General features: G+C 39.6%; 1 protein-coding gene and 1 long non-coding RNA gene across 3 annotated transcripts in view; one reads left to right on the forward strand and one right to left on the reverse strand.

The window, feature by feature from the left end:
* Positions 1-26497, forward strand: part of KCNQ1 (potassium voltage-gated channel subfamily Q member 1) — a 427358-nt gene that overhangs the window by 205440 nt on the left and 195421 nt on the right. The gene's annotated exons all lie outside the window — the stretch shown is intronic.
* Positions 5471-26497, reverse strand: part of LOC149314382 (uncharacterized) — a 37994-nt gene continuing 16967 nt past the window's right edge. The window contains exons 2-4 of one of the 2 annotated variants that reach the window (XR_016281120.1): positions 22080-22164; positions 21375-21536; positions 5471-5727 (exon numbers count right to left, since the gene is read on the reverse strand). This is a non-coding gene — a long non-coding RNA (uncharacterized LOC149314382). The remainder of the gene's footprint in view (positions 5728-21374; positions 21537-22079; positions 22165-26497) is intronic. The other variant, XR_016281121.1, reaches the window with a different exon arrangement.

Consider the following 26497-nt stretch of genomic DNA (forward strand, 5'->3'; position numbering starts at 1 on the left):
AAAAATCCTGAAAAAATCAGAAGTACAGAACAATTCTGTTCCCAAGCATTTCAGATAAGGGATACTCAACCAGTGTTTATCTTCTCATATGAAACTTTTTTTTCCTTCCTAAGACCTTGTTCTGTTACTTCTTAGCCTTTGCTTGTGCTTTCTCTCCCTCTGTCTCTCCCTCCCCCTCCCTCCCTGTCCCCCCCCCTCCTCTACTCCACCCAGCAGGCACATTCCACATGATAGATTGCTGGTGGAATCAGTCTTGTTTATATAAAAGAACTTCATAGTCCTGCCAGACAGCTGTGTTGGCAGGTCGCTTTGAAAGACCATTCATGTGTATTGCAACTGAAGCCTTGGACCCTGGTGGCAGCGAACCTGAAATTAAATAGTTGCATGTGCCTCTTCAAAAGTGGTAGAATTTTCTTTTAGCTGTACCTTCTCTATTCCAGTTACAAAGTTTCCAAAAAAAGAAGAAGAGGGAGAAAATGCCAGAACTTTCAGCTCTGAAAACATTTGGGAACAAAGACTTAACTCTCCAACTGCTTACGTGGCAGCATATTCTTGAGTTGAAATGTAGATTTATTTACTCAAGGCCAGGAGAAAAGAGCTGAGCAAGGACTTCTCTAAGGGGCATTGTATCTAATATCAAAAACATAAGCTAACTTAAGTTTATTTACGTAAATCCTACAGCATATCACATAAATGAAAGTTAGCATTTCATATTCTAGACTCAGGCTGTATCATGTGGTATGTTAAAGCAAGTCTTCAGAAAATTTCACCCCTCAGCAGGATCACTCTAAGGCCAGCAGCAGCTAATACTGTGCAAAGATCAAAAGGTTGGATTCAGGGTTTTTTGAAGGCTGAGGGTGGTAAGAATCGTACACATGGAGATGAGATCTATATAAGAGCAAGTTGGGTTGTGCTTTATATATTTAGGTGCTACATCTATCGATTAGTAGAGGCTACATTATCCCATAATTCTGTAATTATTTGAAAATGTTTCACAGTTACATGTAAATCTAATCTTTGTCTTATATGTGTTCCTTCATATCTCATTTGGTCTATGATATTTTATTCTTTGTTATTGTTTCTAAAAAGAAATTTCACTGCTGCATTTGGAGATTTATGTATTCTGGGATGCATTCACTCATCCAAAGCACTTCTCCTTTTTTGCACCAGAACAATTGTTGTAGAAGTGACTTAACTCACACGTGTTGCATAAACCTAGAGCAAAGACCTTGGTGAGCAGGGATCAGAGCTCAATCCAGGTATTTGAGGTTGGAGGGTGGGTGGAACAAAATGTCATCAGTGAGGACCCCTCTAACTCTCCACAGTTGCCCTTTCCCATTCACTTCTTTTGCTCCCCTTGGCCAAAGCCTCGAGGCTACAAGAACAGCATGATCAACAGAGACTGTTGCTTTTTTTCTTTGCTTCTGTCACATGATCACCAATAGAAGGCTCATCTACACCTTCCAGAATACTCTGTGATGTCCCCAAAGTATTCTGGACCCAAATTCATCCCTTACCTGCTTCACAGTGATGAACCTGCCTTCACTCAAGCAGTGTTAAGCTGCCTGCTGCCTCCACTGCTGCGGGTGCAATACTCTGAGGGCAAAACAACATGCCTAGCCATGCTAACAATGTTGGGTGCCTCATTCTGACCTTAAACGATGTGCCCACAGTGATGACAGTGGTGGGTGGCTCAAGACCATATGAGTGAAGGCATCCACCACCGTCACCATGAAGAGACCAGAAAACCTGCAGCAAAAAGTGAGTTAAGTAAATGCAGTTTAGGGGATGGAAACCCCAAATCGGGTCCAATCGCCATGTAAACAGCCCAGACACCATGTATGCACACCATGGCGTAAATCCACTTGCTAGTGGTTTGGGATGTAGACACCATGCAGCCAACCTGGGAGGAATTCAGGGTATAAGGCTAAAAGAAAGAAGTTCAGAGAGAGGGGGGAGGGAGAGATGAACAGGCAATGACAGTAACAAAGGGGATGAGGAAGTACATCTAGGACAGCCTTCTTTAAGATGACTTCCATATGTGCTGGACTAGAACATCCATCAGCCCATTGACACCATAGCCAGTGACCAAGGAGATGTGATCCAGCACAAATGGAGAGTCAGGTTGGAGAAGACGGCTCAGGGGATCTAATATAACTGTGTTTGAATCAGAATCATACATCTGACATACAACTGGAAGAAATCCATTGTCATGTAAACAAAGAATCTCTAAAACATTACTCATGTGAATTATTTATTTTCCCATGGTCATTTCTTCTAATGTGTTTCTTTTTGTGGGGAGAATTCACTAACATACCACTGTGACAGCAAAGGTTGTTCACTTTACAAATGTATAAAAAAATAATCCAGTATCTACATGTCTGGTATGTTTCACACAGTTGTCAAGCAAAATCTACCTGATTGGACTGAGAGATGTGCAGGCAAGGTTTTGTTCACCTTCAGTACAGTTGTTGCCTTAGTTGGGTCAAGCGGTTGTTGTGAGACTCAAAAATTTTCACTTGGTGAGATTATGCATTTATGTGCCTGTTTAGTGATCTTTTTTCCATTTTTGCATAAAAAAGTATTTTGCACAAAATATATTTTTACACAAAATCTAGTACTGGGGCAAAAACTAGTAGAGAATAGAGTGAAAAGCACTGGTCCATTCACTTCCAAATGGGTGTAAATTACTACAGATATTGATAATTTGTCATAATGGGATTTTTTAGAGATGCTTCGAGATATTATCAGTGTGCTCTTTTTCAACAGACTTCCTTGGTGGTCTTGATGGGCAGAACTGCAAGTCTCTATGTACTTCAGTTATTAATTGGCATACTGGAAACAATAGCATGTGTCTTGTCTTGCCGGTATTTTGGAGGATAATTACATTAAAAATATTATGAGTAATGGCATTCATAAGTGCTGGGCCACAATAACAGAGAGCATATAAATGCCCTGCAGACATTTTCTTACGACTTCCCTAAAGTTTGTATTTAATTTGGGAATGCTGCCATTTTTGTACTTGAAAGTATAACTGGCAGAACATGTGCCTTATCAGAGATGTTCATTCTTTGCCAAAGAAATTAGAGATACTCCAGCAAGGAAATTCCAAGTTATGTAGCAGAGTATATTACACAAATTAATACAGTGATGGGAAAAAACCCTTAATTGTATTATTCTGCCTGAATGAGTTCTGTCAGCATATTTTGCCAATTTTTCTTGCGGGAAGGAAGTAGAGAGGGTGTCGTAAGGTGTAATATTAAGAAGCTGTGATTCAGTAAGTAAATGAGGCACATACTAGGTAAGCATACATGAGATAATTTATAGTACAGTGGGACCTCGATATCCACACACTTGCTATTCACGGATTCGAGCATCCATGGATGGCAAGACTGCATTGTCCCCAGTGGTGGCACATGCATGTGGCCATGCCACATTAAGGACCACCCCATTGTCCCTAGTGGCAGCGCATGCATACAACAATGCCACCATTAGGGACAACAGGAATTCAGGTCCTGTGGTGCATGCACCACCATTGGGAACAACAGAAATTGAGCTGCAGATTTTGGTATCTGTGGGATGTGTGTGTGTGTGTGTGTGTGTGTGTGTGTGTCAAGGACAGACCTTCCATGGATATCATGGGACCACTGTATTGTGTGGAAGAATCTCCTGAGTTCAGTTCATTATTGGTCCATCACAGCAGACTGATCAAAATATGGTGAGATTGTTAGGTCTCAGTGCTCATAAATGATGGGAGGATACAAAATCCTATAGGTTGTGCTTTTCCCAGCTGGAACTGAGCACTACTCACCCTCACCCCCATCCTCATCCCCACTGCCCTACCTCATAGGACTCTCAGGAGGCAGGAGCAACAGAGAAGCCTCCATTCCTGCAAGTATGGCACAAGTTGCAGTGAGGCATCATCCTGTGTACATGCAATGCACATGACAATCACCAAAACTACAACTATAGGGAGGGTTTTCCTTTTATATGATTCAGTAATCTCTTCATGCTTGAAAAGTGTCAACTGCTGTACATTTTCACCAGAGTTTGGAAAAATTATTTTTATGGCTCACAACTCCCAGAATTCCCTGGACAGTGACCAGGGTGTCTGTTGGTGTGATTTATTGACCTGCAGTCCAAAAGGTAACACTCCCAATCTCTTAAGACATAGCCATAATAATCTAGAAAATATCAGTATTCAAAAGGATCTTGTAGCACCTTTGAGACTAAGGGCCTGTACAGACTGACAGTAAAGGCCAGCATTGGGGTGCCGTGAGGGGCATGGCATTTAGATGATGCCACCCCAATGCCAGTGTCATGCCACCTGTCTGACCTCACAGCGGGTGGTGTTGTGGCACTCCTTTGGTGCAGCATTCACATGCTACATGCCAAAAGGAGCGCTGAAAAATGCTGCCATGGTGACAAAGGCACCCTTTTTCCGGGCCAAAAAGAAGTGGCATTTTGCTTCTTCTTTTTGCTCCCAGAAAAATGCCGGAATGGGGCTGTGACTTGCAGTTGCCACAACCCTGATCCGGCACTCAAAGGGGCAGCAGCAAGCCACTCTTTCAGGGTGGTTGGTTTCACCCCTAACTTTGCAAAAGATGTGGTAGTATCAGCTTTCATAGATTTAGTGCATCTGAAGAAGTAGACCTTGGGCCAGTATACACTATGAAAAATCTCCTGGTAGAATGTGTGTAGAATATGATCTGGCCATACATGAGTCAAGCATATTCATCCCATTGTTGGAGTGGGGGGGGGGGGGAGTGAAAAAGTGAAAAAGCCCTCAAACTCTGAAGAAAAAGGTATTACATTTTTTACAGTAGTAACCTGAAGGATGCACATTATTGTGTGGATGTCCTTTTCAAATGCCCTGGTGGCACAGTGTTTAAATGCCGGTACTGCAGCCACAATGTTGTGAATCTGTGAAAGATCCTTCAGAACTATACCATGAAGTATTTTAAGTTCCAAGTGAAGTTTACCCAACAGCTTAGGTCAGTAGACCGCATTCGCTTATTTTCAGATGTCTGTGAATAGATCTATTGACTGTTAGCTTCAATATACTGCAGATCCAAGATTACATTTGAATCCTGATTACTCACAGCCTTGCCTTGCTTACTGCTTTTCATATGAAATAGGCATGTAGAAGGCCCACTCAACCTTCCATCCTTCCATAGGTCAGTAAAATGAGTACCCAGATTGTTGGGGGCAATTGGCTTACACATTGTAAACCACTCAGGGAGTGATAGTTCACTGATAAGTGGTATAGAAATGTACTTGCTATTGCTATTATTATTATTATAAATTCACAATTCCCAATAAATTTTAGCTTTTAGTCAGGATGGATGGAGAGAAATATGGACAAATGTTTTTACCTTTTACAGTATATAGTGTAGAAAGGGGGATAACAAAAAAATGGTCTGAAAAGGCAGAATGAGAAACTTCATTTGTTATAGGATTTTAGTTTTATCTGTCATCCTTGGCCACCAGCTTTATTTTGCTAGAGATGTTGAACATACAGGTAATACTTTGCATAATCTTTCAGTCATAATCTCCAGAAAGAAAGATGTGCTTCCCTCACTTCAGTAATGCTCCCATAGCTTTATGTCTTCAGTGCTTTGTGCTGTATAGACAGGCATGAGTGTGCATCTGTCATTCCATGGGTGGTGGAAGGTAATTAATCTTCATTGTATCGTTGTGGTCCAAGTTAACTTTTCTGATTTCTTTCTGTTGTTGGATAGAATAACATTAATAAGTTTTAAATGGCCATTCCTGAGCTGGGCAGCTGCTAAGATTACAGTATGGGGGATTGCCTTCTGGCAAATTCATTGAAGGGACCATTGCAGAGCCAAGATTACATCACATAGGCAGTATGTAATATAGACATATTCCAGAATCAACACAGTACATGATGCCATATCCTACAGAGAGTGATCTGCCATAAAATAAAATGTTAAACTATTTACACACTAGAGAAAAAATCTTAAATGTGTAATGTAATTTGGTTTAAGGGAACAAGCAAAGCATGATTGTTGCTTACCTAATATTATAGAAAGCAGCATGCAGCATGGCATAGTGTATGATGCTATGCTAGGCTAATAAAGAAAATAAGAAAACATGTGTTCCATATTAAAGGATCCTTCAAGATATGGAGCAGGAAATGCAAGGATACAGTATAGAAGAAGGGAATGCACTAGAAAGATAGGGTTGTCAGACCAAGTAGCATGTTATGCCTATGTAAATAAATGGAAAGATATTCATTTATTTGGTCTTTGTTTCATAGTAAGTGTTTTGTTTAATTATGCCTGAATTGGTGGTGGAGCATTACAGGAGACAAACTATTACTCTCATTACAGTTCTCTCCCACTCACGGGCCACATTCTTTATTGAGCACAACAGAGTGCCAATGTTGAATATAAGGCTTGTTCTTCAGCACCCAAACCTCAAATTGCCCTCCTATGAAATCATAGCTGACTGAATTAAAATAGGCCTAACGTAGGGCATAATTGTACCTGGCCTGCCTACCAACATCCTACTCTACATTTTCTCATTACCATAATAGACAAGCCTACCCCTGAAATGAAAGCAAAGACTTATTTGACTGTGAACTTTTCCCTTCCCACCAGTTGTCTTGAACTTTGACAAGATCGAGACACTGGCCAATATTGCAATGTCACAAATGGGTTTTTGGAAGATTCTTTAGATGCCTGGCTTACTATTACAAAAGTCTCCTTACAGTTCTACGGAAATCAGACTGCAGAAAGGCCTGGTGAATGAACACTGTGATGATTGTTATCATTATGCTAATGTTTAAGTATTGTGTTTTCATAATTTCTGTATTTATGTCCAATAAAAGTCCAGTGTGTGAGAGCAGCAATGTCTTAGCACACAGAAAAAAGATAGAAAGGAAAGAAAGAAGGGAGGGAGGGAGGGAGAGCTGGCATTCCAACTAGGCCTCATCAAAACCTGGAGAGGTTCCGCAGGAAAAAAATCAATTTATATGTTTAAAAATGTGTATGGGGTTTCAAATTATATTAAACATGAACACTTAAGTATGTGTTCTATATGTTGGTATGTACTGTAATGTGGTGCAGTAGGTTGAGTGTTGGACTACAACTCTGGAGACCAGAGTTCAATTCCCAACTCAGTCATGAAACTCACTAGGTAACTTGGGCAAGTTACATGCTCTCAGCCTCAGGGGAAGGCACTGGCAAACCTCCTCTGAATAAATCTTTCTAAGAAAACCTAATAATAATAATAATAATAATAGTAATAATAATAATAATAATTTGTTTTATTTATATACTGCTATTCCAAAGATCATAGCGGTGAACAGCAAGTAAGCTAATTAGCAAGTAAGCTAATTTGCCCCCAACAGTCTGGGTACTCATTTTAGCGACCTTGGAAGGATGCAAGCCTGAGTCGAGCTTGGGCCCTTTTGCTGGTCTTGAACTCGCAACCTTGTGGTTTTGAGTGAATGGCTGCAGTACAGGCACTTAACCACTGTGCCACCAGGGCTCCATACATGTTAGATACATGTTAGTATCACCATAAGTCAGAAATGACTTGAAAGTATGCAACAACAAACAACAAAATATAATTTCTGTATATGAGCAAATGAAAGTAGTTATTTCAACAGTTCATTGCTCATTAGTGGTACACAAGATCCTGGTTAAGGCTAGCTCAAAGTTAGAATAGATACTTGGCATGCCTCTACCTACAGCTGCCCTGTCACAATGGGACATGTGTGGCCTCAGTTCCTATGTCTTATCCACCCACCCCTTCATCTTATTGGTGTTGGCAGTCATAGATGAGTAGTGAGGCAGAGCCTCCATGTATTCATCTGGGAACCAGAGAAGGCTGGGGCAGTAGCACATCCACAGGATGCAACAGCATCATTACATCCCAGAAGGAGGTGATGCCAAGCCATAGGCCAGCTGCCTCTTTTGACACAAGGTCCCCCTAGACTCAATACCAACAGGTTTCCTGACCTCAGGCATTTTCCAATGATGATTAGTCTAACGAAAAAGTGAGAATCAAGCAGTCCTCCAAATCTTACTGGGCTGCAACTTCCAGCAGCCCTAGGCAATGAGATGTTGGATTAAAGCTGGAAGCTTTAATCCAACATCATATGGAAGACAATATGATTTGCCTCTGTAGTTCTAAAGCATCAGATTAAGAATCCAGGAAGCTTTACTAAATATACCAGCAAGGTATAAGAATAAATACAGAAGGCTGTGAAACGTAAATGTAGAAAGAGGGGAAGGGGAAAATGCTATGGCCTTCTAAATAAATTTCCCTTAAGAAAATTATTGAAACCCCAGACGTTTTTAATCCATGAACTTCAGGCTGCAGTTCATGCTTCGTTTAACTTATCAGTTCCAGTACTACATTGCCAACCCCACCCCAAATTACAGTTTTGGAGGAAAGCAATTTAGAGGAAACCAGAAAAAAAACAAAAGCTAGAAGAGGCCATGTTTCCAGAAAAGACTTTTTCATCACAAATATCAGGCATTCCTTTCTTGGAGCAAGGTTATACATACGATTGTATATAGGCTTCCCATATGATGCTTTCTGTACAAAGTGGTAATCACAGTATATAGAAAACAGAGTGTAAATACACTGATAGAACAGTTGAGACAAGAAGCAGGTGTTCAGCTGGTACAGCTGTGGCAGAAAAGAAGAGCCTGCTGTATTCCACATGTTTACTTACTTATAATTGTTTAAAGCATTTTTACATTGTTGCTGACTGGAAAAAAAATGGCCAGTGTGTGTGTGTCGGCACACACATGTATATAAAGAAGGAGGAGATCTTGGGAATGGACTTTTGTCTCAAGCTTTTGTTGCTCCTGGCCCTATTTATATGAGTGAAAGTAGAAATAAACAAATAGACAAGAGAGTTGTGTTTTTATATGTAGGATCTCCTCCGATGGATGGATGGATGGATGGATGGATGGATGGATGGATGGATTCACTCACTCACAATCTCACTCACATTTCCACATAATCAGAGGAATGAAGAGCGTAGGAAGGAATCACAGTTTGGCCCTTGATTTCTCTTTGGAATCCAGAATGAAAAGGGTGTGTTAGAACTGTGTTTTGGAAATACTATAGATATAAAGTTTCCCACTGTATGAGTTGCAGGATGTGATTTGGAGATCTGGTGTTTCCTAGAGCTATGCTATTGAATGGCTTTGTAGTGGTTGTCTGTGGTGGGCACAGTGTACGGGGGTCCTTGGTATGTGTTGTGGTTTGGTCCCAGAATCTCCTATGGATACCCAAATCCACAGGTATTCAAGTTCCATTATATATAGTTGCATAATAAAATGGTGTCTCTTATATAAATGGCAAAATCAAGGTTTGCTTTTTGGATTTTTTTTTTTTTTTTTTTTTGGGGGGGGGAATGTTTTCAAGCTATGGATGGTTGAATCCATGGATCTATGGTTATGAAGGGCTGGCTGTACTCTTAAAAACATCTGCTCAGCTGCAAATTTCAAGAACACTACAGACAGTTTAAAATTTTCTCTGAAGCCGTTTGCTGGAGTCAAGCAGTGGTTAGGAGAAGGGAAAACAACCCAGCTTCCCACTGGTACTTCTTCCCTGCACACTCACACACATATCTTGGAACTGGCCAAGACATGGAGTAAGGAACCCTACATTTAGCTGGTAATAGGGCCCAAACAGACAGGCCAAAATAAAACTGCTTTGGGTCGCTATGGAGGTATGCTGTTTAAATTACACACACATTTTAAGAAGCCAGAATCTGCGCCAAAGCTGTGCTCCAGTCCTTAGGATTGGAGAATGGCTTTGGCGTGGCTTCCAACCTCTTAGGACGCATGCATCATTTAAAAAGCATACCTCCGAAGTGACCTGAAGCAGCTTTATTTTGGCATGTCTGTTCAGGCCCATCGTGTTGTATGCTTTTGACTGCATAGATCATGAAAGGCTATGGAACACCCTTAAGACATGGGAGTGGCAACACATCTGATAGTTCTAATGAGGAATCTGTATTCAAGAGGCTACTGTCAGGACAGAACACAGAGAAACAGAATAGTTCCCAGTTGGCAAAGGAGTCAGACAAGGCTGCATCCTATCATCCTACCTATTCAACTTATATCCATAAATATTGTAAGGAAAGCAGGCTTGGACATGGAAGAGGGAGGAGTGAAAATAGGAGGAAGAAATATCAACAAACTGAGATATGCTAATGATACCATAATACTAGCAGAGAACCTCACAGACCTGGAACAATTACTAAGGAAGATCAAAGAAGAAAGTGGAAAGGCAGGCTTACTGTTGAACATAAAGAAAACAAAAGTAATGACCACAGAGACCTGACACATATTCAAACTAGACAATGAAGAAATAGAAATAGTAAAAGGTTCGCATATCTGGGCTTAAACATTGATCAGAATGGGAACTGCAGCCAGGAAATCAGAAGAAGATTAAGAATGGGGAGGGCAGCTATAAAAGGACTACAAAAGATTCTAAAATGCAAAAAATATACAACTGAGCACAAAAGTTAGACTCATTCAAGATATTCCTAGAGAGAACATCGTATTAAAACCCGTGAATAATCAAATCTGCAAAAGTTTTGGACTTCAATTCCCAGAAGCCCTAGCTGACTTGGCAAATAGTCAGGAATTCTGGGAGGTAAAGTCCAAAACACCTGGAGGACTAAAGTTTGAGAACAACTGCAGTGATCCTGCATTGAGGAGGGGTTGGACCTGACAGCTCACAGGACCCCTTCCAACTCTGTGATTCTGTGGAGTGTCTATCTGCAGAAAGCAAAGAGTTTGCACTCTCCCTTCAATTGTGTCAATTCCTGTGAAAATTTTTGATGCTATCTACAGTATGCAAGCCCAGCTTTCTTTCCTCATTTATGCCTGCTTCTATCAAAAGCCAGATGGTGTATTGTTTCTAAGTAGTACAAAGTGTGATAATGGATTACTTCAAAATCTGTTTAAGTGGTATTAAGTATACTTCAGTTCTGCAAGAACCTTTAGAACAAACTGTACTTTCTAACACTAGAACAGTGTATGCGGAGAAGTGTTGAACAGGTCAGATCAGTCAGAGTGCTTGTTGCAGTTTCAGGATAATAACTGGGATGTGGAGCTCTGCAAAACTACTCCAGTAAAACTGAATTAAAATTCACTTTGCAAAAAGAAAAACCAGAGCATGTTTGTGCAAGTTGCATGAATTGGAGTATGGTTCCAATTGAAAATCCTATGAAGTTAAGTGCCTTGGCAATTGGAGTTGATCTCTCTTTTATTGAAAGCTTGGGTTCTTTTTAACCTGAAACTCCAAAATTGTGCTTCTAGAAAACCAAAAATGGTCAGGTGTGGGAGCTCAAGCTAAACCTTGTACACTTAAGCTGCCAATATTAGTCCCTGAAATTCTAAATATGGATAATCCATCCAAAAGCCAAAGAAGTTTCTGACTCTTGGCTTAATTAGACAAGGGGGCAGGGAGCCACTTGTCTATATCCTGTATGCATCAGAACCCCCTTCTGCTGCATCATATCTCTGTTTTAAAGTTATCCTATGAACTGAAACTTTTTCAAAATTGAGAAAACAGGTAGATTGCACTGGCCTTTCTGGAAAGAATACAGAGGCTTTGGGAAAACCAGTAGTAAGTCTGCTTCCCTTTTCAATAGGACCCAGACTTTGAATGTAGTCTTGGCAGTTCCCTTTCGTTTTGCAAATGGAGCCATCTGTACCACAGCCACATCCCCTCCCTACCCACAGAGCCTTCTCTTCCAAGACATGTGAAGAATGTGCCTCTCATTATTGACAGAAAGATGGCAATCCAATAACAGCTGGGGAAGATAATTCAAGAATATTAATTTTTGATAGTATAGTATAAAAAACCATGTTTCTTGAAAATCAAGAAAACTTGATGAGAAGAATTCTAATGAATATCTTCTCAGTTCACGACTTACTGTGCACAAAACTCACACATGGTTGAGTTGTGCAGAAAACAATACATTCTGTACTGAAAATACTATTTCTGTACAGAAATACTGTCAGTTAGTCTGTAGATGCACTTTTCATCTTTACAAAATAAAGTGCCAAGTTGGGGTCTGATAATGTTGGGTTAATATCCCAAAGGGTGCCAAATACCAGGGGGTTTGAAGTGCATTCTCTCTTTAGTGACTGCAACAGATTCTTCCTATTGTTGCTTCTGGGATTTTTCTTAAGGTTTCTACCCAGTTCAGAGCGTATTGTCCTGGCCCGTATTTCCTCATCTAGGCAGGCTGATGGACTGAAACGATGAACATCTGTTACAATTCTGGTCCACTGATTTATACTGCTCCTGATTGAGAGTTCCTGCATGGCAGGGGATTGGGCTGGATGGCCATTGTGGTCTCTTCCAACTCTAGGATTCTATTCTAATGTAGCCCAGGATGAAAGATGGAATTGCATTTGTGCATTTGTAGTTGCTGATGCATTTGCTTGTTATTTTATCTCAGGATTCTAGTGAATGTTGGGATTACTGTGAGCAAATTGCAGGCTGATGCATACAGAAGAATCATTCTGTGTTCTGCTTCTATTTTGAACAGCTAAATAAATGAACAGTTTGAACAGCCACCTAAATGAGAAATTGTTTGCCTGGTATATCATCTAAATCTGGGATTCTATCTTAGGCCCCATTCTCACTAGCCCATTTGCACTGGATAGAACTGGGCAGATCTGATTGTCCCCATACTGAATCTCCCCAGGTAGAAGTTCTGACTACCCTTTACCTTGATCGATGCAATTTGCCCCTCTGAAGTTCATGTTTGCAGTACCGCTTTAAAATGGAGCCTCCTTTGTTGTCAATCAGATTCACTTCCGCTTTCATCAAAGGTGACATATCCTACAATCATGGGCCAACGGAATTGGTTCTTTCCCCCCTCCTTTTTTTAAAAAAACTGGTGGCAGTGTGCACATATTCTGTCAACTTGTCAAATTTAAAAAACCTCCAGGTGTGTGTGTGTGTTGTGTGTATTTGGGTCATTACAGATTATAGCAACCCTAAAATGACCCATCCTGGGTTTTTTTTGGCAAGATTGGTTCTGAGGAGATTTGCCATTGCCTTTCCCCTGAGGCTGAGAGAGTGTGACTCCCCCAAAGTCATGGGTTTCCACGGCCTTCCCTCTGAATACCAGCCTCTAGCTTCTCCTTCGCTTCCAGCCCAGCATTTCCTCCTCTTTGGAACCTCTTCCCTTCCCTTCAAGCCCAATGCCACCCCCAAAGCCCTTGCCTCCCCCCATGCCATCCTCTTCCCTTCCTTTCCAGCCCAAAGCATGTGCATAATCTGTCACAATAATAATAATACTTCACCTCAGAATGCCATCTCTGTATCCTCTTTCTTTGCTTTCCCTCTGATTGTAACACAATGCCATCTCCCCTTACATACATATATGTAGCAAAAGCATTCACACATTGTATCAATTTACCAAAAAGGAAATACAAGCATTCACATATTCTGTCACATACACAAAAAAAAATAATTTTTAAAAATGCCACTTGCCAAGTGACGTGACATGCTGGCAGCAAGCAAACGAAAGGGAAATGTGGCACAAGCAGACACATTCTATCAATATGTATCAACCTGTAGCACAAACATTCGCATAATCTGTCAAAAATAAAACTACAAAAAAGAGAGAGAGAGAAAGCTGCCTGCAAGAAGGGAGGCATGTTCTCCCCTCTAACCTCCCTCTGACCTAAATCCCCCCCTTGAACTTGACCCGATTATGACCAGGGCCATGTTCACATTTGCCAGCAGCAGGGAAGAAATGGGTTTTCCTAAAAGACATGGGAAATAATCCACTTTCGGAAAAACCAATCTAAGGGGGATTTGCCGTGGATCGGGTGTGCAAGACCCTAATTCCGGTGCCAATTGGAACTTCCATCTTTTAATCCAGGTTACAATTCAATACAAAAGGTAGTCTGAATGGCCCCTTAGTGTACGTAAATAAACCAAGAAGTTAACTAATAATATCACAAATAATTAAAAACAAGAATAAATAATACATGGAAAACAAACTGCTTTGCAACAACAGCTTGTCAAGAGTATAAACAACTATGACCATTGGTTTGACTAGCCCACTAAAGAAAACAGTTCTGGTTTGATTAGCTGCTTACAATGGTGTATTAAGAAAGCAGAAGTAAATAGGCTGCATGTGCATATATGCAGCACATTCACAGTTAGTTATAAGTCACTGTTTTTTGTTTGTTTGAAATTCACAGTTAGCTATACATCACTGTTTCATCTTCATATGGGCTTTGGTCCATATGGCCCAACAATTATATGTTTTCTCTTCATGGTGTTTGGTTTCCCAAGTGGCTCATTTGTGTATTCATGGCTCCACTCATATGTATTTCAAGTTTATTTTGGGTTTTTGTTTTTGTTTTTAAATCAATCAAAGCTAGGCAGATGTCAAATGGTGTCTGAAACAATATGGATGCGTGGTAAGTTCTTCTATTTCACCATGCTGCTTTGAAAATAAATGCATAAATAAATGCATACATACATAAATAAATCCCCCAAAAAACCCTTTGTTTAATTTTCTGAGCTGTAGAACATTCCATTCCAGGAACTGCCACAAAACTGCTAACAGACAAGGATCTCCCTTCCTCCCCTTTTCAAGTTGAAAACTGTCAGACTGTATTTGTTTATGGATGGGATATGTGAGTGGAGTATGTTTATTTTAGCACATTCAGTATATGGCAGACCCACCTAAATTACATTTAACTAAAGCATTTTGACTGCACTTGAATTAAAAGCCCAGCTCTGGACTTTGTCCAAGAGGGAAATGAGGGTGTCTTGTTTGGTGCAAAGTCCATTGCAACAAAAAAGGAATGTTTTGGTGTGCCTGCATATGCCCCATTCATTCATGGCATTTGAGTTTACAGAAGAAAATATTTCCCATGGATTGTACCATAGTAAATAAGTAGATCACTGTCTTAGGGGCGAAACAGACCTGCAGTAAGCGACGGGTTGGGGGCGGTGTCTGAGCATGGCATTTAGACACCGCATGCTCTGATGTAGCCCCCACACCACCAGGGACTACATGTGCAGTGGCTTCATGGTGTGTTGGCGGCATGGTGTTTACACATGCCACGCTGCAGAAAAGCCACTGTGGCAAGGACACTCTTTTCCCCTGCATTTTGCAGCTGCTTTTTGGGCTGGAAAAATGCCAGATCAGGGCCGCAGCATGTGGTTGCCACAACCCTGATCCGGCACTCAAAGGGGTCCCTTTAGGACCATCTGTTTCAGCCCTTAGATTCTCATTACATTGCTCTCATTTATTTTCTTTCCACAGGTTTTTTTTTTTTTTTTTTTTTTTTTTTTGGTTTTTTGAAATGCAAGTTTGGCAGAGTAACACAGTATGAGTAGCAAAGGTGATCTTGTAGCACCTTTGAGACTAACTATGTAGAAGAACTTGTAGCATAAGCTTTCATAGACATGATTTGGTTCCTCAGGTTTATGGAGTGAAATGATGTCCATACATCTTAGAAAGTAGACCGGGGCCCGTTACAGACCGCCCAAAAGGGGCGGTCTCAGGCCGCTGCTGGTTGCAGTGCGGAGGAGTCGCAGCAGCCAAACCGCGCAACTCCTCCGCGCTGCAAAGAAGGAGCGTGAAAATCGCACTCCTTCTGGCAACCCAGAAGCGATGCCGCAAGTGCCAAAGCGCGCACTCACGGCATCACTTCTGGGCCGCAACGTGCAGACGCAAAGCATCCGTTACATCAATATGGCGGCGGCCGTGTGGAACGGCTGCTGCCATTTGTTACGGACTCTGTCCAACAGGGTAAGGGGCGTCTGGAAGAGACGCCCCTTTTTCAAAATGGGATGTCCTAAGGACATCCCTTATGGCGGTCTGTAACCTGCCCAAGTCTACAAAAGCTTATGCTACAACTTCTTAGAATAGTTAGTCTCCAAGGTGCTACAAGATCGTCTTGTAAATACTGATATTCCAAGTTAACACTGCTTTGTCTCTGAATTCTACCACATTATGTGGAAAAAAAATTGCTCAAATTACAGCTCACAACAGTAAAGGAATAAGAATAAGGCCACATTGAAACACAGAAACAAAGCTACTGTGTAGAGAAGTTATGTTGTAAGTAAAATTCCATGTGGACTTTGCTCGCTTACAGTAAGGGAACTTAAAGATATATGTATTTAAATATATTTGCACAGTGTAACCATGGCATAAACATAATATGTAAAGTAACTTTATTTTTAAATGAAGATATCATTCTATGCTGCTATTATATTTTAGCTCTTTCATTTTATTAGAAGTAGGCGTTTTTCAAAAATCTTTCTAATAATTACTGTATGAATATATTATCATATGAGCAGCATTTTAATGTTTTTGACAGACCTATAGTTAACATAGGAATTATTATGTCATGGTTACATTGTGTATTTCTGAATTTGAAAGCTGGACGGGGTAGAAAGCTAACAGGGGAAAAAAAACCTCATTTGAAATATGGTGCTGAAGGAGAGTTCTACAGATACTGTGAACTGCCAAAAAAGACTAATAAATGCATCTGAGAGCAAATCAACCCCGAAGTCTCCCTAGAAACCAAAAGTACTAAACTGTGAGTATTGTACTTTGGACATATCATGAAATGACATGACTCACTGGAAAAGACAGTAATGCTCTGTTAAGTGGAAGGCAGTATGGAAAGAGGAAGACCATATTACAGGTGGATTGATTCAATCAAGGAAGCCACAGCCCAAAATTTGAAGACCTGAACAAGGTGGTTGATGACCGGGAATGTTCTTGGAAGCCTCTCATTCATTCAGTCATCCTACGCTAAAGAACAGCTTGGTGGAACATAAAAAACAACAAATATATCCCTGATGAAGACTAGTGAGATGCATGGGGAATCGCTTATGAAATAGCAACTGTACCTTATTGGCTTTGTGTGATGCATTCTTTTAGAAGAAAATATTGCCAGTTCAGAATTTGACCTGATAATGGGCATTTCTGTTTTAACCTATTTCTTTTAAGATATTGTTAATGAGAACATGAGAGGTTGGAAGATGCTCTCTTTTGTAATGTTACATACTGTTCAGAAATATGTCTGTCGTAAAAATAATCTGAGAAAATATAGACATTCAAAAATACGAAATTATATTTCCAGCGAGAAAATTAGTTTGCATTTCATAAATCAGGCCTATGTGCAGGCTGCACTCAGGAAAACAAAAATAAAATTTTACACTAAGAAAAGTTGGACCTCTAAGTAATATATATTAAGCACATTGATCTGATCCCCCCCCCCCTGCAAATGTATGCAGTTTGCACAATTTAACCTGTTGATGCAAGTCATGAGGATGGACAGGGATATTACAAGTTGCTGAAGCAAACTTTGTACAGCAACCCCATTGTCTTCTGAGGTCTTATAAATAGTTTGTTTTACAGGGATTTTCACACACACACACACACACTTGCAGTGCAGAGGCCAGAAGCTGAAATGCATACTTGAAAGCCTACTTATGTTTTTTCTGTGTTTATGGGAAATTGCTGCGTGCACAGATAGCTCTGCACCTAAAAGACTTCAGTAGAAAATTGTTGGGTAGCTAGTATGGTGTTGTGGTTTGAGTTTTGCACTAGTAATCTAGGAGACCTGGTTTGAATCCCCTGCACAGCCTTGGAAACCCACTGGGTAACCTTGGGAGAGTCAGTCTCTCAGCCTCAGAGGAGGGCAAGATAGCAAATCACCTCTGGACTAATTTTGCCAAGATAATCCTGTGATAGGGCCACCTTAAGGTTACCATAAGTTAGAAATTACTTGAAGGCAAATAACAAAAATGTGCCTTGAGCAGAGTGTAGGGAAACACAGAGAAAACAGGCCAAAGGCTAGTCATGTAGTGGCATTGTAGCCTCCCCTGGCAACAAGTTACCTAGATTGTGGGAAGCAGCAGAGTGCTGTATGGTTGCTACAATACTAAGGAATTATTTCACACCAGAAGCCAGACTGATAACTATCCTGCAGGTAAAGACTTTTTTTATTTGAACAGGCATTTGGTGGCAGATTGCACAGAATTGTTTATAATTGTATGTGTGTGTTGCATATTCATTTTTTATTGTTGTTTCTAAAAGATTTTGCACTGGTTGAAAGTACAAATGTTTTAATAGGATAGTTTGTTTAATTGGTGTGTATATCTATGTCTGGGGATGCAGTGACTCAAGTGGTTAAGAGGCTGACTTTGTTGATTACAAGGCTGGCAGAACTGATACTATCAGTGAATCAAAAGAGATATGATCTCCTTTTCTCACTGCAGCCCCTTCTGCACCCTAAAATGCTTTTCATTAGACCCTTTTAGGTCCTTTTTCAGGTGATTCAGATTAAGGTGAGAGTTCCTGCAAGGCAGGGGGTTGAACTGGATGGCCCTTGTGGTCTCTTCCAACTCTATTATTCTATGTCTATGATTCTGAGAAGTGCAAAGGGGAGGGGAAGAGTGGTCTGTAGCACATGTATTGCAGCATCCTCATGACATTGGCTCAGTGTCCTCTTGTTTGGTGATTTCTATTTGGAGTATGATCTCCACAGACACATTTTATATGAAGTATGACTTTTCCAAGACAACCAGGGGTGAGTCCCTTCCTGATAAACCAGGATAGGCACTGGTCCAGATGTATAGTAGTGATGCATTCCATTTAGCCATTATTCTTTGCATTGTGCCTGGTGCTCTTGAAAAGGGAACAGAAGCCAATATTTGTGTGATTATGGGAAAAGTGAAACAAAACAAGTACCCAAAATTGTGGTTTATTTGAATAGTTTAACATTGACCTCACTTTCCACCCACTGAAATTACAGTACAGTTAAAATTATAGTTGGCTTTAAGTCTTGATCTAAGTCTTTTGGAAAGTGCCTCTTTAACACAAATGCCCAATTGTACTGACATTCAGTGGTAGCCAACATTTTCCAGAGGATACGTAAAATAGAAGCATCTGTACCAGTTCTGTTTATCTCTGCTCTTTGCCAAAACCTAGGGGCTTTTCTGCTGTGTAGCACTCCAGTACGCATTGCAATGTTGAGATGCATCTTAGCAATGGGACCCCAACTAGGTATTCCCACCTTTGGATAATCCTTGTTGCATATATTAGAATATATTACATATTTACATTGCTTCTTCCTAAAAATAACAAACCTGACATTTCCTGTATTGTTATGTATTATTTATATATATTATGCTATTATTTCTTAGATTGTATGCCATGGGCAGGTTTACTTGTATCTATCTTATAGTTTGTATGTACAGTGCTGTGCAAATCTACAGCACTATATAAATAAAGCATAATCATCACCATTATCAGAGGTACAAGTAGGATGTGCCACTGAGATAATGCCACATTTGCAGATTCACATGGAACTGAAGACATAGTTTCAAAATCACAGTAAACTGAGAGGTTACATTCTTTGTTAAAAATATTGACAGAAGGAAACAAAAATGAAATAAGCTCCATATATTTCTACAATGTTATTAGTAACCCCTTGGGCTTTGATTTATTACAATGGCTATAATACCATTTTCTATAACAAGTTGAAGAAATAGGGGCCCTTTTCCTCCTCCTCCTCCTCCTCCTTTTTCTTCTTGTTGGAGACCTAAATGTTACATGCAGTTGTGTTCCTGTTAGTCTTTAAGGTGCCAGAGGACTCTGTCATTTGTGTAGTGTGTAACAGAAACAACCACTGGAAGGTACAGTCTTGAGATGAGTACTAATAAAGATGGAGAGGCTGCCTAATCCTTTGTCCATTGGGGCCATTGTTCCGCTCATGCTACTTTTCCATTAGTGGGAAGGGGGGGGGCTGCTTAACCCTTTCCTTTGGACAATACTTTTTATATTCAGAAATGGAAGTAAAGAAATGGGGAGTTGTAACTGTATTTTAGATGATGATTTAGTTAATGTATTGCATTAATAGTAATGTCACTGTTTTATTGAACATATTTTATATGGTACTGTAGTGTTTATTGTTGTAATGCTGTTTTTATTGCTGTAATCCAGCCTCAATCTGCAGGGAGAGGTGGAAAATATAAATAAAATTATTATTATTATTATTATTATTATTATTATTATTATTCCCAATGGGAAAATGACTTAACAGTTTTGAACAGTCTCTGCCAATCCTCTGCTCAAAATTTGAACCTCTTACAACAGTGTTTTAATAAACAAAACAAGACTAACATGTCAGGGTCAAAGCTACATGCACATAGAGTTTTGTACTGAGATTTAGTTTGTGAATTATAGCATTTATATCTGCTTCTTACGTTGATCTGGAAACATCCGAACAATAAAAATAAGGTGGGCATCATTACTTTATACTCCAGTCTAATGTGTTATTGTACCAAAAGATCAATCTGTGAAGTCGAACTGAACACTTAAGAAGTGTTTGTTTTATCTTCAGGACTTTGGTGATTAATGTTAATGATAAGATGTTAATTGTTACATGGGTTATCCATTCATGGAAACAATACCCTGTTATAGTTCTCCCCCAACTGAGATATAAGAGTGTTTAAAGCTTTCGCTTCTGTGATAATAGCCCTATTTATTACATTATGGTCAACTGCTAAAGCTGCCTTTTAGTTCCTGGTTTACAATTTATTTTAAAGTGTACACAAAGCAGCAAGATGTTCAGACGTGTACAAAAGTAAAAGCTGTGTGCCATTAAACCTAAAGCACCATCCTATTCCTAAGGGAATGGTATATAAGAAGAGAATAACTACAGTAATTCCAGAATGAGAAATTATGGGAATACATGGTTCCACAGCTTTAAAATATATAAAAGAACTTAATGGGCCAATCAAACAGGTTCAGCATCTGAGGAACAGCACTTTTAGAAACAGTGGTTGGATGGATTCGTCGAATGAATTCCTTATGCAAAAGCAAAACTAGAACACACTAAGTTGGAACAAAAATCACTTAAATTCAATAGGGCGTTTTGTAAAATCTTAAAATGGGAAGGGCCCACAAGTTTATCTAGTACAACCCCCTGTCATGCAGGAATGCACACTTACAACATTAATTCTTCATCTGTAAATGAAATTCTTCATCTGTAGTTACAAATACCTTCTTTGAGAAGGGGGCAGGAAGAAATCTGTGAAAAATACTTTAAATCTGCATTTACGATGCTGAAGACAAAAAATGTATGTTCTCAGTCTTCAGAAACTTGACTTATAAGTAAATGGAAAGGATGCTTACCTGGAATATAGTGGTAAAACCAACATAATCTGGAATCTTCCCATGTCCAAGAAATAGAGGACACTATGTTGGTTTCTTTCTGTGTGCAATTCAAATTGTTGGCTTCAGCCTTTAAACTCCTAAAAAAGCTCAAGGATTCACTATTTTAGTGACTTTTTGTCTTATTATGTACCTGTCCAGATGTTAAGACCTTCAGGAGAGGCTGTCTTGAAAACACCATCATCTGTGGAGATCCACTTGTTATGCTCATGGGAGAGAGCTTCCTACTGTGTTGTTCCACACTGGGGAATGCACTTCTCTCACAGTTGCAGTCAGTTCCCACCTTTGCTGCTTTCTAGAAGGGCATCAAGACTCATCTCTTGAAATTGGTTTTTACATGTTCTGAAATTTTACATTTTAGGGAACTAAATTCTTGATTAATTTATCCTTGTATGTGTCTCCATGGAGTAGTTTCTCCTTTATGCATAATCCCTCCATATACAGATTTCTCAGTGTTATCGAGGACTTATTCTGACATTTGTTTTCTTTGCCCCCCCCAAACTTGTTTTCTGCATAGAAATAGAATTTCTATATGCCACCACCTCATGTGTTTTCCCCCTGCAGAATAATTCCTCTAAATTGGAAATGTCAAATACCAGGAATAAATTGCACATAATTCTTGCTGATATATTATTCTCCCCAACTGTCAGGAAAACATTTTTGACCTGGAAACAAATAATTACAAATATTCTTTCCATTCCTAGCATTAATTATAGTGATGGTTTTATTGTTTAATGTGTTTTTAATTACATATTCTAGCCATCTTGAACACTATTTTCCCCAGGGGAAAGTGGCAATAAAATGCAGTAAATAAATACAATTTAATTCATATCTTCACCTTCAGGAAACATTTCTTCCTTTTGATGCTAAAAGAAACTTGCATATTGGCCTGCAGCAACAGCAATAGACCTGTTGAGTAGTCACTGTAACAAGTAAATAATGAGTTCCTTTTAAGAACTAATAATCCACATCTGTTATTATTTTATAGTTTCCCATTTCCAAGAGAAAAGAGACCCCTTTCCTATCAATCCTGTTCTCTCTGAGAAAGATTTCATTTCTCTTTCCAGAAAATGGACAGGAACTATTTTTAAAATAACAGTTTAATTCAGGGTTTTCCCCAACAATCTTCTCCTTTTCCAGCCCCAACAATCCCTTCTCCTTAATACCTACCCAAGTGGCTATATGGTTGCCCAACCATAACCTTTCCACAGTATAACTGCTGGTATTTCCCCTAGGTTCAAATAAACTACAATTATTTGCTAAAAATATCCTATACTTATTTGTACTTTAGATCTGATAGACAAAGAAAACAAAACAAAAATCAGACCTGAACTGAACCCCTTTTGGTGTGTCCACACACGCATTTTTATTTTGTTTTGGTTTTTTACTACTACTACTACTACTACTACAACTACTACTTCCTACTCATACTCCTCTATTCATTTATATCCTGCTTTTTCCCCAATGAAATTCAAGGAGGTTAACAACATCTTAGAACATATTGGTTTAGTTCGCCAGACCACACACGCATTGGGACTATCCCCATGGCAGTCCTTCCTAATTTAAATGACAGATCAGGACCTAAAACTATCAGTGCACAAGTCATAGTCCTAAATGGCTACTGTTGTCCCTGTACTCCTGAAGTGGCTGGTGCTTCTTTGTTGTGCTATCTTTTCTCTCACATAAAATATGTAGAGGAAAGCCTGCCATATGGATGAACCCTTAGCAAAGTAGCTACATTAAAGTTACTGCAACCTGTTCGGCTACCCTTTTAAATCTCAAACAATCCAGATGTGTAGACCACTGTGACATACTTAAACATGATCTTATTACTCAGACTTCAGGAAAGGAAGTGACTGTCAATTAAATGTTGTGTATCTTTGGCAAAATGGGAAGGAGCACACTGGGTTTTTTAAAATATTGATAATAGTTTTGTTAGTTTAAATATGTGGTACAATTGCTGTTTAATGCAACATTTATTTCTTTTTAACATGCCTGTTCTTGCTTGATAGTTGAGGGAAATAATGGTGGCTTTGGTAGTATATATGTGCACTGAAGTCTAAGGAATAACAGTTACTTGCAAGAGAAAAAACAACTTCTTGAACAAATTTGAACATAACTCAGAATAAACTGAAATAAAAAACTGGTATCCTCCACTTTTGCTACTGCTGCTGCTACTGCTGTTTTTAACTGGTACAATTTTCTCTGATGAAACTATGCACTGCAATGCAAATATGATCAGGGTACAGCATACTCCCAAATAATGTTGGCAGTACAAAGCCTTTAATCTTAGCTTTAAGAATCACAGGAGTCTGGCAGTTAAACTCCAGTCGACGGTAGATACGACGCTAGAGAGCAGTGCTGTAGGAAGCCAAAGCAGTGCATGTGGAATGAAGCCAGACTGGAAAGAAGCCACAGGAGAGGGTGGAATACGGTCAAAATAGCAGGAGTAAGATGACTCCTCAGGAAATGCAAAGATAAGTGTGCAGAAGAGAGGAACAGGCTGTGTCTTTTAAGACTGATGGGAAGTTCTCTTTGGTTCCAAGCTAGATAACCTAGTTAACAGAAAGATTAGTGAATGTTGGGTTTTGAAAATTCAGTTCTTTTTAAATCAGTTTTGAGATTGGGAGTCAGCATTTGCAAACCACAATATTAAATTGTGCATCTCTTTTATTAATTAGAAAATTAATAAAAGAAAATATTTCACTTTTATTATTTTTAAGAGAGTTTGCTTCACTGTTGTATTTCATAAACTATGGGCAAAACACAACACAGACATAATACATAAAATTGTGTGGGGAGGATGACTTCTCTGTAATCTAAACTGCAACAATTGTTTTCTGTACATTGGATCTACAGATGATTTAATTACATTTCCTGTCTTCCCTGAGGAATAATAATAACAATATGCATTATTAATCCATCCTAATGAATGCAAATTCTGTACAATGTTCATGTTCAATAATGATGTAGAAATTCTAAAAACAAAAAACAGAAACCACATACCAGTGCATATCAGTCAGGGATGCTTTGATTGAGAATTCCTGCATGGCAGGGGCTTGGACTGGATGGCCCTTGTGGACTCTTCCAACTCTATGATTCTATGATCTGATTAAGAATAAGATAGCTTGGGCATCCTTTTGTCTATTTGGAGCCACATTACCTTAAGAATAAAATACTGATGACCATACGTTGGCAAGAGATGAAACTATTGGTAGAAGTAAGTAAAAATGTTCCTTTTTCTTTTTTGTACTACTATCCTCCCTCTCTCAATATCCCCCTTTCACCTAGTGGGCTGCATGGTAAAGGACACATTTATTTTGTAGAGACCTGACTTATGGAATAAAACTGAAGCCCACATACCATCAGGCCAAGGACAACTTTTTGCCTTGTGGCTGTGGGTTGCAAACCCCTGGTATGGATGGGTATCCTGAGTTGTATCCTTTCAGGGGGGGGGGGGGGGAGGGGGCTGGAACTGGTTGTTGTTGTTGTTGTTGTTGTTGTTGTTGTTTTTAAGATGGAAAGTGCAAGACTCAACATTGACAGGAAGGTTATTAATTTTGCTTAGTTACAGATATTTCCAGAGGAGGGTGAATTACTTTCCTCCACCATTATCTTTCAAACATACAGAAATATGAAGACTTTTACTAGCACAATGTGTACATAGAAGTGTCCTCCAAGTATGCAGTAGTATACTTTACTCTCAAGTAAGTAAATGTATAGGATGAATTACAAGCAGCCTTTATTATTCTTGGGAAGGCTCAGTAACAATCACAGTCTTAATAGTTTTCATTGCTTGATCATGTATTACACTTGGAACTGATTACTCTTCAGAAGGAACAACTGTTTTGGTGATCCAATTTTGGCAGATTAAGAGGTGGCTCAGTCCATCCTAGCCAAATCTTAAAGAAAGCTTGTAAACCTCATCTTGGTCTCTTGTTCTGGAGTACATATAACTCTCATGTCTCCAATTTAGCATACTGTTGTTACCAGTGCTGATGGTTCCTCTTTTGATTCACAGTATAGTAGAAGTTGCAGTGGGCCCTTGGTATCCATTGGGGGTTTGGTTCCAGGATCCCTCATAGATACCAAAACCCATGGATGCTCATTAAATACTGTGGGATAGTAAAATAGTAACGCTTATATAAAATAGCAAAATCCAGGTTTGATTTTTGGAATGAATGAGTGTGTGTGTGTGTGTGTGTGTATTTCAAGGCATGGATGCTTGAATCCATGTATAAATAATTGGTGGCTACAGAGAGCTGACTGTACTTTCTATCTTTACTGGTAAAAGAGCCAAAAAGTCCCTTTTGGTTTTGAGTGACCAGTTACCAGTAAGTCCAGATGTTTTGCATTTTTTAAAAATGAGCAGCTAATGCTGTGAAATACAAGCATTATTAACAGAGCAATGAGGTGTGATTCCAAGATAAAGAGTTTATATTAAGAAAATTATCTGCACACTAGCATATGTTATTGTATTTTCATAACTGTTTGAGGAGCCTTTGGCTAAAAATGTGGTATACAAAATATAAAGTTAATGTTACCTACTACTTGTAGTAATGGTAATATTTTAGAAAGGGGGAAAATTGGTCAGTACCTGTCAGAATATTATTCGCTATCTTCACTTACCAGTTGTCAGCTTATTGATGCCCCATTTTGTGTCCCACCATCACTGGAAAGGCAGTTGATGGGAATGCAGGCCAGGATATTTTCCACTGTAGTCTGTTGACTGTGAAAGCCCTTACCCTACATAGCCTCTTTGGTGCCCCTCTTGGTTAGAGTTTCAGTGACTCCAATCCAATGTCAAACAACATGGGACTGGGACAGAATTCAGAGACATAGCCATGTTAGTCTGGAGTATCGGTATGCAAGAGGATCTTGTAGCACCCTCGAGACAAACTGTATAGAAGAGGAAGTTGTAGCAAAAATTGAAGCTTTTGTAGGCTTAGGGGCTTGACAGATGGGTGGCCTGCAGGCACCCCTTTTTGCTCTGGATTATTGCCAAAGTGGCCAGACACCACAACAATGATCCGCTCCCTCTCGGAAGCAAAAAGAAACTTGGAAGGGATGACATTATTGTGCAGAGCACCATTTGGGTGCTCCGTCCACCATGTGGCAAAAATAGGGCTGGGTGCATGTGGACGCCCAGCCCTACTGAGCCCTACTTTTGGCCCTGGCCGGCACAAAGTGCCGGTCTGTTTAGGGCCTTGGTCTATATCTGCATCTGAGGAAGCAGACTAAATCGATGAAAACGTA

This window comes from Sceloporus occidentalis, unplaced genomic scaffold (genome assembly GCF_023333645.1).
Source record: "Sceloporus occidentalis isolate IW3139 unplaced genomic scaffold, rSceOcc1.0.p SCAF_4, whole genome shotgun sequence".
Lineage (NCBI taxonomy): Eukaryota > Metazoa > Chordata > Lepidosauria > Squamata > Phrynosomatidae > Sceloporus > Sceloporus occidentalis.